The sequence below is a fragment of the Argopecten irradians genome, chromosome 12 (assembly GCF_041381155.1).
Source record: "Argopecten irradians isolate NY chromosome 12, Ai_NY, whole genome shotgun sequence".
Lineage (NCBI taxonomy): Eukaryota > Metazoa > Mollusca > Bivalvia > Pectinida > Pectinidae > Argopecten > Argopecten irradians.
Genome location: NC_091145.1, coordinates 8,492,389 through 8,505,915, shown reverse-complemented (window position 1 = coordinate 8,505,915; position 13,527 = coordinate 8,492,389). Strand labels below are relative to the sequence as shown.

The window sequence follows — 13,527 nt, the reverse complement described above, 5'->3', positions numbered from 1 at the left end:
ACTGGGTTGTGATTGGTTTATCCCGAATAAATAGTATTTCTTCCTATTTTAAATTTAGTTTTGTTTGTTTGTTTCATTTATACGTCCCATCAAGAGCCAGGATACAAGATTTTTCATATGTAATTGCTCCAAATTACAAGGACTAGATTTAAGTTGAATACCTGTCTTTTATCAAAAACCTATCAAAGCATGGTCAACATACATAACCAAAATTCCTTCCACTAGAAAAAAAGAAATTATGAACCAAAACCTTTTTAGAAATACCAATTTAACGGAAAATGGTAAATTCTAATATTTCAAATCTTTTTTACAGTCACAGTTGACAAAAAATAAAGATATTTGGAATGAAGAAGATGACAAATTAATTGTGATTTAAGAATAATTATTAAAAACAACAAATGGAATAAAGAAAAACTAATGTCTTATGAAAAGCGAAAAGAGAAATATATACAAAACAAATTGATACCGGATAGTGAACCCATTGCAGAAGTAAAATGGAAAACAGTAATTTAGAAGAAATGGCAAATAATATGGACCAAATTTCAGTATATTGCTATCTCACAAAAAACAATTTGAGTGGAATTTTTTACATAGAATCATTTTTACTGGGAAAAAATTACAGTCAATAAATAGATCGGATGGAAAAGTCATTTTTGTGAAAATGCTGAAACACTGTGTCATTTATTTTACACATGTAATTATGTCCAAAGTCTCTTTGTCTTGTATAAAACACAATATGTCGAATCAAATCTCTTGGAAACAGAAAATTATTGATATGTTTAGTAATAAAGAAAAAAATCTGCTAGGTAATTACGAAGATGAAGAGAAAGATTTATTGGAAAAAATTGTTATCAAAACTTTTATATTTACAGTTTGGAAATATTGTGTGAAGTACCAAAACAAGAATATAAGTGTCCAATCCACACATGTTATATTTAAATACATTATTATAGAAAATATTTGAAAATATTTGAAATGGCAAATTTCAAGAAAAAAGGGAACCGTATAAAGATATATCAAATGTGGAACTATTGTCCTTTTTATGAGCCCTCCGGGTAGGGCTTTAGAATTTCACTTGGAATTAACCAAGGAATTTAACTATTACCTTAATATAATAGTATTGTGATAAATCGAATTAAATGTAACGACAAAAGCATTCGATGTCCATATTCCATTTGATTTTTTTATCGTGAAAATGCAGGTGTCTTGTCAAGGGAGTACACGTTTCAAATTACAACTGGAAGCTATTTACACGCTGGAACTGATGCAAATGTATACATGTTAGTATATGGATCAAATGAAGATTTTTTTAGAGTTGACTTCCCATCAGATACCATGAGTTTTGAACGAAACAGTCTCGACGTTTATCAGGTAAATACATTTATTATTGATAATTGTATCACAAAGTGTGTCCTTAACCATCATGATATATATCTGAACAACAGGTGATTGTTGGATATGGAAACTATTGTTTGGCCTACTTATATCAGCAACCATATGGTTTTAACAAAATTTTCACAATGTTTACAAGGTAAATACCTTATCTGTTTATGTAACTACATAATCTACGTTTAAAGCAGGATTGTACAAAACAAGTCCCGAGTAAACCGAGTAAGAAAACGTTCAGATTTTAATAATCGACAGTTGAACCCTAGCCATGAGTACAAACCGATAAACATTTTATGCTGATTGCTAAATAGATTGATTGACAACACCAACTTTTCAAATCGTACATACATTCACAAACCGGAACACATGCCACACATCCTTAAATTTATATTGTCTATAACTCTCTTTTTTGTCGTTGAAAAAAAATCAAAGTGTGAATATTTTTCTCCGCCCTTTAAAGTTTTATACTTTCGATATTTTCTGACTGTAAAGTTCGAATTCACAGAGCCATTAACTAATTCCGGATACATTTTAAACGTGTACATAAGAAAAAGTAATATATAAATGTAAAATGCATTTATATAGTACTTTTTCTTACGCACACATTTAAAATAGCTCGAAGGTCTCCGAATTGTTCCTATCTATTCTAATCTGTACGCGTATCGCCGATGTTGGTCAGATGATACAACTAAGATTCCCGATATTATCTTAACGACATGGCGTTGATCAATTGTAGCTTATCAATGCATGATATTTCGTCCCTTTATCTTAATTATATGTATGCTCTTTTTAAAGATTCAAAAACATCATACATATGAATCAATATTCACACATTGTATGATTTACAATAGTTTATTAAAGTGGAAATTTAATATGATATAACTTTAAATGACTCTGAGAGGACATTTGAAATATACAGAACCAAACGAATGATTGATAGAATTAAATGTTTTTGTCCTAATATAATATATTAAGTGCAGAATGACAAGATCAAGATATTACTAGACCCACGCATAGGTGCATCAACTGAACTTGACATATAACCAACATCAATCTCGAAAAAAAGATGCGTAGACAAACATTATGTTATTAAATTTGACGGTTCGTTTTAAAAATTGTTTAACTTCACTCCATCACGTCTTTCAACTTTTGATTTACTTCAAAGTTAACATTCACCTTTCCGTTAAGTGAAGGTCTTACTTAGTTTCAAGGATAGCCGGAAATATGATGAAAATGTCCTTTGTCAGCATCAGTAACACAAATGCGCAAGTTCATTCACATATACAGTATCAAATATTTTATTATATTTATCAAGTATTTATATTTTTCACTATTTCATAGTTTTGATTAAAACATTCTTAACGTATTCACATGATAGCATATCGTAGTACATATTCCGTCTTTGCATATTAAAAAGTTAGCTCCCTTGCGGGTAGGTATCAATTGTTACGTCATTATTTTGTGAGCGCAATTCACGTCGTTTTCTCCGATACGTATGGCGTTACGCTCGCAAATACATGATGTCACAATCAATACATACCCGGAAGTGCAGATAACTCTGTAATATGCAAATTCGGAATAGAACGGTTGGAAAAATGCGTCTGGCGCTTCTTTGAGTGTTTTAGGTCATCTTACCCGAATGGTCAGGATGACCTATAGGTATCATGCTTTGTCCATCGTCATGCACCATGCGTAACCTTTTTATTCAAGCAACTTTGAGCCTGTAGCATGCTGGGATAAAGATCTATCTTTGTTCAAATGAATGCCCTTGGAGTTCATTTAAAGTCACAACGGTCAAAAGGCAAACAATATTAACGATTTCTTGTCAATAATTAATAGCCATAGAAACCTGGCTTCAGTTTGGACTTCAAACTTCGTTGAACAAAGGCTGTTAGCATCCTCATTTGGTAGGGATTCGCATTGTACACAATGTGGGCTGGCCCTCCGGGGCCGAAGCTGAAAGGGGTCAATTTTGTCCAGATTGTTTTTAGCGACTTCTCTGAGAGTTACCAATGAATATCGCTCGTATTTGGTATTAAGCAACATTATGGCATGGGGATCGAAAACTGAAAAATTGCAAAAAAAGTATCTTCCCGTTTTCGACGCATCATTTGTATATATAGAGATTGAACAGTGATTTGATTGCGTTAAAAATGGTATCAACGCAATGGGATACAAACATAAAGCGCTACATGTAGAATATGTCTGTATCCCATTGCGTTCATACCACCTTTAACGCAATCAAAACACAGTTCAATCTATATATTTTCTTAAATTAGTCTATAGTCTAATTTTAAATGTTCGTGATCAAATTTAAAATGATGTTGGTTGCTTAGCTAGTCAGGATGGCCGTCGATATAGTTCCGATTGTTAAATGTTACAGCTGCAGTTTGATTTGAAATATAACAATGACACCTTTCAATTATTATTTTTTAAATTAAATCATAAATCATAAAATATTCATTTCGAATAAAAATTGAGGCGAAACGACTACCGGTATGTATCGTTGTCAGGGCAGTGATGTGGTCCGAAGTGGAGCGAGCCGCCATATTTGATTTTCAGCCGAGGAAAGTAACTGTGATATAGCCTGTTGATGGTATGACCGTTAAGGTTCCACTATAGTCCAATTGGCCATACAACCCTACTTCCAAACAATTTAACTTTTACTATCATAAAGAGTGCTATTATGGTTTATTCATTTCCATTTCTAGTAAAATAATGAAAAGGGTATTCTGTTAATGTAGTATTGAATTATATAGAACTAATGTAGCCTATGCATTGCCCTATTGAAATAACTCTATATGAATAATCACGTGTATAATTTTAAAGAAATGTGGCATATTCCTTATAGATTTTTCAATTCTAAATATGCTCGATATAGGATACAGACTATCCATAGCACATGCTCCGGATAGCGAGTTTAAGATTTTCTCTTCTCTTTAAACGAAATCTTAAGTTTTACTGTCTGGCTATATCTTTTTTTATGGGCGTCGCCATATTGGATTCAGTAGCAGCAGCAGTTCACAAAAAGTAAAATGATTTTTATGAAAGATCGAAGGCCTTGATATCAGTAAATCGGGTTTTTGCGGGTTCCACAAATATCATATTGTCAAATTAACGTTCAATTGTAAATACTCTCGAGCCTATAAACAACAATTACGACAGAAATCCACGGCTTCATTCCAATTTCCCTCTCAGCTTCTTGCAGGAAGTACCGATACTCATCCGCACAAAATGAAAATATTTTAATTTACCGATTAGACGTCTGTTTAAAATGTTGTTGGTTTAACAATTCCCGACTTCATATTTTTAACATAATATTTTTTAAATCCGATCGGTAATTATTTGTTTTTTTTTTATTATGAATAAGGTCTCTTCTGCGTGACAGGACTTCCGGTTGGTGATACGGTCCATTCAACAAAACCACGAATAGATGAATTCTGAAGAAACAAAAGGTATTTGTGGTAAGTAAGCGTGGCAATCTTTGCTCATTTCATATTTGTTCAATGCTTTTACTACAAAATATCGATCGGACTTTAAAGGTAAGTACAAACATTAATGTTGCAGTCTTGTTTACGTGCTAACTGTCAGTAGACTGTATAAACATCCGGTGACAACATTTTATTATTTCTTCTTTTTTACTTTATTAAAATTTGGTTTGCATTATTGGGTTGGTTATGTTTGGAATTAAGATGCACGGTAGTGTTAAATAAGTGTTTACAAAAGCGTACAAGAAAGTTATGTCATGTCAGTAAAACTACGGAAACTCATACACACGTCGTCAGTGCTAGACTATATAGAGAGGGATAGAAAACAGCATTTCGACATGGGAACAAAGAGAAAAAACACCAAAAAAAAGGTTTGGATTATCATCCGGCATAAATTCTGTGAAACGTCAAACTTTGAGACCTGGAAGACCCAAATACAAATTTTGTTTAGCCCCCACAATTGCCAAAGTTTCTTTGCAAGATGCACCTCAAACATTTGGTTGTATTCACATGAGAATTTTGAGAAAAAAAAAACTTTTCCAACAAAGGTATGTTCACAACACGGAGGCATTTGGTTAGCCATCAAAAAGTGAAGCCCATCTACAGTGTGCGTAATGTTTCTGACACAAGTACCATCAAATTGTGCATAAAAAGAGTGAACAATGTTGTTGGCAATGGTTTTCGTGTAATAAACTTAGAATGTGTTCAGAAATATGTATCGACGATAACTATGCATGCATGTTTATGTGATGAAGCCGTAAAACTCTCGGTGAAAGGTGAAGCCCCCATAAAACTTGTATCAGAGGAGCGTACGTTAGGATTAGCGTCAATTTACAAGTCTCAGTGTCAAGGCTGCAAAAAAATGTTCAAATTTGAGACAAGTCCAAAGCTGCCTAACTCCAAACGGTACGACATCAATGTGAGAGCCGTGTGGGGAAGCATGGTAACAGGTAATGGTCCAGCCCATTTGAACGAATTCCTCGCCACCCTTGATTCGCCTGGTATGACCCAAACCTCCTTTTCCGCCATTGAACAGGAAATAGGCCAGTGGTGGAAAGATGCCCTAGAAACGGAACTATTGATGGCAGGTGCTGAGGAACGAGAGATCGCGATCAGTAAAGGCAATTATCATGGAGAGGTACCATGCATAACAGTCATAACGGACGGAGGATGGTCGAAGAGAACACACAAACACACATATAATGCTCTGGGTGGGGTAGCTATAATTATTGGCCAGGAAACAAAGAAACTGTTACACATAGGAGTACGTAACAAGTACTGTTACATTTGCAATATGTCACAACAAAAACAGGAGGTACCTAGACCACATAAGTGTTTTAAGAACTGGGAAGATAGCAGCCAGTCCATGGAGGCGGACATAATCGTTGAAGGTTTCAATCAGGCAGAAACAAAGCATGGCCTGCGGTACACCAAAGTCATCGGTGATGGGGACTCTTCTACATTTGCAAAGATTAGGGAAGAAGTGCCGATATGGGGCAAAGATGTTGTTAAACTAGAGTGTTGCAATCATGCCTGCAAATGTGTCCGATCTAAGTTAGAAAAGTTGGTAGTGGATAATCCCTCTTATAAAGGTAGACACCATCTAACCAAAGCAGCCAGAATCCGGATTGTAAGTGCCATTCGTTGTGCCATTCGAATGCGAAGCAGGGAAGCTGAAGAGAATGGAAAACAGACATCTGGCATCTCAGAAGCTATCCAGGGATATTCGTCAATCTGTGCATCATGTCTTTGGAAACCATACCAACTGTTCAGATTTCTGTAAAGCCAAATCAACGTCTCCTACGTTACCACCATGTGACGATAATGCAGACTCACATTCCAACAACACCCATGTTGATGAGGTCATCACTGAGCAGGTTAACATGTGGACAGACGGCACCTCATTACAGGCTCAAGAAGAGGCAAGACAAGGCACTTATACAGTTTTTGACCAGGTAGATCAGTGCATAATTAAAGATGTCACCAACATATTAATACCTCTGGCAGAGAAAGAGCAGTCGATTGATTGGATGCCTCACTACCAACCTGGCTGAAAGTTGGATGCACATTCGATCTAAATTTGACGGAGGAAAGGTCTACAACCTTTGTAATCGTGGTTCCTGGCATGGTCGTTGCTATGGTGGGGCATTAAGAATGAATCTTGGACCACAATGGTCTCCGACGGTGTGGAAATCCGCTACAGCTACAGAGCCTGGGTTCCTGTTTTCTAAACTGTACAGGCAAAGACACCAGATGCACCTAAATACCACCACACATAAAGGCAAGCAAACGACAAAAGAAAAAAGATGGAAGAGAAAAATGGTAAGCGCAACTCAGGCGAACTCCAAGAAAGCTAGACTATCATATGGACCAGAGGCCATAGATTTCTCAGAGGATGTATCACCAAAAACACTTGATGAATTGAAAAGACCAGTAATTTAAAGAGAGAGATTAACATCAGTGAAAGCAAAAATCTTACAAATTGAAAAATCAACCCTCCAACAATCACATTCATCCATCTGGCATACAGAGAGACGAAAGAGAATACACAGCATCTACTTTTGGCCCTATTATACGCAGAAATCCATCGATAACCTGTCTTATGTTTAGTCCGCAAACATCTCTACAGTAAATTCAGAGGAAATAGATACACCACACATGGTCTCTTGCAAGAAGAAAATAGCCTGAAAGAATACCAACTGAAAAAGACTGAGCATAATATCAATATGGAAATCCAATCGAGTGAGCCTTGTCATTGACAGATGCAACAAATTTTTAGGTGCCAGTCCGGATGGAATAGTTGTTGTTCGAAATGGGGAAGTTGGCCTGGTTGAAGTGAAGAATGTTCTGTACAATAAACCACTTAATTTGTATCAAGCAGCTGAAACTCAGAAAAACTTTTTGTTTGGAATTGAAGGAGGGCAAATTAAACACTGCGAGAAAACCATGACTATTTCTATCAATGCCATGGATTGATGAACATTTGTGATAAGCCCTGGATTGATCTTGTAGTGCGCACAAGCCAGCCATACCAAATGTACATTCAACGCATTTTTAGAAATATTCAGTTGTGGGAAAACAAAATGTTGCCAAAGCTTGAAAAACAGCTATTTACTACAAAGCTCTACTTCCAGAGTTAACTTCACCACGAGAAGGGAAAAGTCCAGGAATCAGAGAGCCGGGAATTTGGGTAAGACATGTATAGAATATGAAGAATTGATAGGCTTATTAATATTAAATATGACATAATTAATATTTTATATTATATAGTTAGCTTATTCAGGAAAAATCATTGAAAGGGTGTGATACATGATTCTGTGGTAAGTATCTAAGTTTTGAATGGTAAAAGTACAGAATTAAATTTTAACACTGACACTTTTTGTCTTTTCAGTATAATGAATCGGCCAAGAAAAATGTGACCCGAAGAAGCAGACGAACACATTCCAAGACAACCGCAGCCAAAAGTAATGTTCCAACGCCCACCACATCCCATACATCAACTTTGCCAAGGTAAATTGAAATTGTGTACATAATACAATAATATTTATTGAACATGCCATTTTAGATGGTGTAGGAAAATCAGAGTACTCAGCAATTTATGTAGGATTTTTTAAGGCGAGTCCATCACACTAAATTTCAAATTTTGATGGGTCCCAGTACAAAGAAATATGGAAGGTTCTCAAAATTTTGGTGAGTCCCACAGGAAAATGACGAGTCCAGGACTCATCTAGGCGACTCCCTTAAATCACTGAACTGTACCCAAAAAAACTATTAACCTGCCCCACATATTAACCAGGCGGCCCCTATAACTTATAGTTTGAAATTATTAAGATATAACAGATTAAACCATTTCACATATGAGTGATACCAATATTACTGTTATTTCAAAATATATTATTGAATTTAATGTCTGAAATATTACAGTGAAAATCATGAAGTGACCAAAGCACCTCCTTGCAATGAAGCTATAGCTGGCAGTTCAGCATCTACCTCACAAAGGTATCATCAAGTGAAAGTTTTGTTTTAAAAAATGAAACAAGAGGAATTAAGAATAATAATTTATTATTTATTTCTCGTTACAAGAACATGTATTTCAGCAAAATTTCTATTACAAACAATTCAACAGTATGTATTATAATTATAATTGAAGTAACAATAATCATTAGCTCATTAAAACTAAAAAAGCATGTGTTTGAATATTTTGCCTAATTTGTGTTTTCTAGGTTATCAAGAGCCCGCACATCAAAGGTGAAGTTTGTGGGAAGAACCATAAAACAGCAATGGGTTATCGATGAAAATAAAAACCAACGCGAATGGTATAAGGGGACAGTTTTGAGTGTTGTGTCCGGTGTTGATGGTGCTGCTGATGCAGTATATGAGGTTCAGTACGAGGGAGAAGAGGACCCATACGAAGTGGATCACCTGCTAGAAGATTACAGGTCTTCAGCATTTTTTCATGGATATTTAAAAAGTGAGTAGAGAGTTATTCTATGTGCTTGTAATTGCAACATCCAAAATACGTATAAATTAAGCATAAAAATGAAAACATCACATTTTAAAGTGCTTAAAAGAGTTTTAATTGTGGCTTTAGGTAAAAATTACAAGCTCATGCACTAATTTAATATATTTTCTGTTTCTATGTTATACATTTGCCACCACACAGCTTCCATACTTTCATAGAAAATGTAGTTCTGTCCTCATGGCTTCCATGTTTTTCAAGTGAATAGTTTTATGGTGTCCCCAGATTAATATCCTAAATTTAGTCGTTTTATACGCATGCAATATGGGCAAGAGGCACAATTGTAACCTATCTAATTAATATTAGACTTGTAATTCCGCTCCAATACAAGACCTAACAAGACGTTCGGGGTCACCTCAGCATGGTCATTAATGATAGCCAGTCAGCGTGTCGCCTACAAAATCTTCGGCGGTGTTGACTCTTTCTGACGTACAAAAATGTATAAACGGCTATTATGTCCCGAGGTGATCCGATTCTAGGCCAGAGGTCAGGCTGAACGGGTAGTTGTTAGATCTTGTATTTGAGCGTAATGTGGCATCGTAGTGGAGCGGTATTACAAGTCTGTTTTTAATCAAGATTGAATTATGACGAACTACCAAAATTTTAATATAAATGAAATAAATAATTTATGAACAGGTGATTGCCTTGTATACCATTCATGGTGACAGCATTTTTTCTACCAATGACAACGTGATTCGACAAAATCATTCGTGTACAAAACATGCGTATGATAACTCTGGCATCTGTTTAAGAAACATGTTTAAACGTGCGAATTTCCACGGAGGTTATCAAAAGCAAAACATCAACCACACCGCAGCTGCCGAGTGTAATGGCAATACTTTATCAATAGGATTTATGGTCCTCTGAACAAAGACAAGAAATGAAAGCTGGACCTTCTTCCATAGCCAGCAGTATACAATTTAACGAGACGCTTCATCACCTGAGCTTACAAACGTGATCGCCAGGGAACTGGCCTTGACGTTTCAAAGTATTGGGATTAACACATGTGAAAGAACGTTTCGTTTGTGGAAACAAGCTATATAGAACTTAAATAGCCAAGTAGAGGTCCTGAAGGGGCTTTGTATATACATGTTAATTATAAGGGTAAAAGACAAAAGCACCTAATTGAATGTTTTATGAAAATGTGACTCTGGATTCATTGAGACGATTGCTTATAATTTAGTGCAACATGTTTTAAAACCTACATATAGTTATATCGTACGAATGAGGACTATAGTCTGCTTCATATATTCCCAATCAGGATATTAGCTGTTAATAGTCGGCTTCATATATATATATTACCTGAATTTTGTTTGTTGATAGTCTGCTGCACATATTCCTTATCTGGATTTTGCTTGACTTTCTGCACTGCATGTAGGCCGTTAGTATGGCATGCTTCAGTGATATAGCACTATAAAAAGGCCGTCCTTACATGACCTTGGCTGTAATTGGTACGTTAATCAATTAATCAAACAAACAAAATTTGTATAGTCTGCTTTATATATCCTGTACCTGGGTTTTACCTGTTCATATATATCCCTACCTGGAGTATACCTGTTATAGTCTGCTTCAGATATCCCTTACCTTGATTTTACCTGTGTGTTTTTACCTTAATTGAATTTTAAATGTGTTTCTCATATATCATGATTTGTACATGCATTTACGTTATGTTTAAAATTGTCGTATTTGACACCAATACGTACATGTACATATCAAATTGACAGCTATGGCATAAAAATACATACATATATGTAAAAATGTCTTGAAGTTATATGTGTCGTAATGTTCATACATACGCATCAAAAAGAAATTTTAATGTTTTATTCACCACCATAAATTACCAATATTTTGAGAATTACAATACTGCAATTACAAATTAGAGCTGAAAATGAATATGTTCAGTGTATTTTCGTATACAAGTCGCGAAAAGAGTACATATGGATTTCCATCTAAACATTTTTAGGAGTCCGACAACTGTTAACTAATAACTGAATCAGATATTTTTAGAAGCGATCTTTATAATTATATGGTTTTAATTTTAATCCTCATTTCTTTAAACTGGATGATAATCATAACTTACAGTCCGCCCATACAGAACATGCTAGCTACTACATGTACCTTGTAAAATATGTGTTTTAACTTCATATAATTGACAGATCGCCAGCTATCAATCAAGTCGCACATGACTTTGCATTTTGTATTGTATGTGCTACGATGTATACCCGACATTGAATAGAAACACGTGCGTTTGCGAGCACGAGGCGTGGCTATATTACATAATAATAATAATTTATTTTATTAGAGTGTCACACATTTTTCAAACATACAATAAAATATATTTGAATTAAAATGTCCAGTCTAAAAGACTTACGAGACACTGTACACCTGGCGATCGGTCAATTCATGCACAGTTTTACTTCTTTTACCCGTCTCGGTGTGACATTAATGCACGTGTGTGTTTTTTCCTTTTTTTACTTCAAATTAGTGTCTCATAAGTCAGTTTGTCTGGATATCATTATCATAATATTTTTTCATTTGTAATAATACTCTGATGTAAACTCGGTTGTTTTTATGTAATTTTGATATCTGACACTCAAATAAAATAAAATGTACTGATAACCCCAAGTGATCGCGTCTAGGTCTTGAAAGGAGTACTCACTTCACTTTAGCGTGAACAATTGCAAAGTGAAAACTCGTTGCACTATTCCTTTGATAGTTGAGAATAATTTTACTTCACATGACATATCACTATGCCATTCTCCAATACACAGGGTTCATGGTTCATCGTTTTATTTAGCAACAGCAAAGATGGCGCTGCTATACTTTGAAAAAATGATTATCAGCACCAGTAAAGAAGGTATCGTAAAGGCAACGATAACCGAAGTATTTCAGGAAAGTAGAAGTTGTTTAATGTATTGAAAAAACACATGCGATTGAAATAAGCATAACTTAGTCGTAGAATAGCACCCACTTCAACATTTATGGTCATTTCGTCAATTTCGATGTATCGTAGGTGTATCGCTGAGCGAAGTCAAATAAATTAGATAATCTATGAAATTGACTGAAAGCATCATAGCTAACACTTTTTCTTCAAAAATGAATATATCTAATATTGAATTAGTGTCAAATTTTGGATAGACAACACATGGATATATACTGTATGTATTATCAATAGTATATTTTATTAAATACTGAATAGGATTGATTCACAAAGCATGTGTTAACAAATCATTTTATTTTAAAAACAATTTCTTCATAGATGAGCAAGTTGAAGAAGGTAAGTTCGTTAGCTAACTTTACTCGTCCAAAGTTTAGTTTTAGATTGTGTCATGCTAAGTAATCATCGCGGCATGTTTGTCAAAGCTGAAACGATGACAATGTCTAGCAACAGATCGCTTGGAGACAAATCGCTGCCGAAGTGTCCCATATCGCTGCCGAAGCGGATCATATCGCTGCCGGAGCGGGATTGCTACCGGAGCGGATGATCTCACTGCCGGAGCGAGCATTAAATCGCTTGTGGAGCGGGACCGCCACGGGAGCGATCTCGCTTGCGCGGATCCGCCGCGAGTTCCGGGCGAGTTCGCTCGTCGCTCGCGGCGCGATTAAGTCCCGAATCACCCTTCGGGTACTGTATAAGACATATAAAGACAAAACATGTTACTGTGCATAATTACAGTTTGACATTGCAATAACTATGCTTTCTAGTATAACATTATCAGTGTATAATGGTAGTAGAACACAACACGTGCGGCTGTTATGTTGTAAAGACAATAGATCAAGGGGAGGTAACTCGATATAAAGACTTCAGAAATCATTCGCGAAACATAAAGACATTAAAGCATTGTTAAAACATTAAAGCAATTTTGGCAATTATATATTTTGTTAAAAATGAATGATTTTATGACATGATAACCATTAAAAAATATAAGAATCGGGGGAACTATTTTCTTTTGTAGTCAATGCCGCAATGCGACGGGAAACGCGGGGCCATGACCCCACTTTCAGTGGGAACATATATATGTATAATTAAATTACAATCAGACGGTGACGATGACGGGAGAGAAAAATATGCTACTGCCACGAGAATAATATTAATATTAATTTGCGTGAAAAAAACTAAATATAAGGACT

The 13,527-nt window shown here is 35.4% G+C and overlaps 1 long non-coding RNA gene across 1 annotated transcript; it reads left to right on the top strand.

Annotated features, from left to right (window-relative positions):
- The first annotated feature begins 8,359 nt into the window (after positions 1-8,359).
- LOC138336373 (uncharacterized) lies at positions 8,360-9,321 on the top strand. The gene is made up of 3 exons (XR_011210419.1): positions 8,360-8,387; positions 8,802-8,876; positions 9,101-9,321. It is a non-coding gene; the product is annotated as an uncharacterized lncRNA (long non-coding RNA).
- The last annotated feature ends 4,206 nt before the right edge of the window (positions 9,322-13,527 follow it).